The sequence below is a fragment of the Poecilia reticulata genome, linkage group LG6, assembly GCF_000633615.1.
Source record: "Poecilia reticulata strain Guanapo linkage group LG6, Guppy_female_1.0+MT, whole genome shotgun sequence".
NCBI lineage: Eukaryota > Metazoa > Chordata > Actinopteri > Cyprinodontiformes > Poeciliidae > Poecilia > Poecilia reticulata.
Window position 1 is genome coordinate 2,290,851 of NC_024336.1, and position 1,153 is coordinate 2,292,003.

Below are 1,153 nucleotides of genomic sequence, written 5' to 3' on the forward strand. Positions count from 1 at the left end.
ACCTCTCTAAAACTCATATGATTAACTTTTTTTTTTCATAAAACTTGGCACAGTAAAAGGTCAAATTGTGTACTGTTGTTTACTACATGTTTTGGATTTCAACTGCATGCTTTGAAAAGAACCTTCATAGATTGAAGTGGGGTTTTTTTAGGCGGAAATTGATTTTTTTCTTAATTTCTGCTGTTTATCATATTAATTCACTTTCCTCAGTAACAGGCAGTGTGGTTTTTGGAGCTGTAACATGTTCTCTGGGGTCTTGCCTTTGTTTTGATACCAAAACAATTAAAATAAACTCTGTAGTTCTTGAGATACATTCAATTCATTTTGGGCATGTTATTTTCAGCCATATTGCTCAAAATCAGGTCGTGTGTCGAAGAGTTTAATAACAAATTTTTTTGTCTGTTCATGGGGACAAATGAAGTGCACTTTCAAAGTTCTTTTGGGGTTTGGGGGATAATTACCATGAAAACTGCATTATATGCATTGATCAGTATTTAAAAGAAGAAAGAAAGAAAAAACAGGGCGTGATTTGRTACAACTCTATTCTGTTTTTGAAGACCAATAAAAAGGTAGTTATGTAAAAAAAAAAATCCTGCTAAAATCTCTGGTTCACATTTACACAAAAATATTCGCTGAAGGTAACATTACGCCACCAATAACTTYCTTAAACATATGGTGGGGAACGCTGCAAGTCTTTTACATCCTCAACATCAATTTCCCAATTTTGCRCATCTTTTTTCACCAGTTTTTCGCAAACAGAAGATTCTAAATCTGATTCTAAATTAYTGCTTACTTGGGTCTGTTGTTCATAAATTTGTCTTTGCCAAAGTGGGAACAAGTCCCGTAATAGATGGCCATTTAATAAAAGTGACATGCCTGTGAAGCAGAGAGAAATGGTGAAGGCTTGTGAGAAATGTCTGCTTTCATAGCTGCCGGCTCCATTCCAGAGCAGAGGAAGAAGCGGAACATCGGCGGTGAGTGATTAGAATAACAAGGCCGCGCGGACACCGAGCGTAGATCTCCACCGTGGAACGCACGTGACCGTCGACACCATTTTTCAGGCTCCTGGTCAGCAGGACGTTTGATCTACTTCTATTTCTTCCCCGTGAATGGCAGTGTGTGTGTGTGTGTGTGTGTGTGTGTGTGTGTGTGT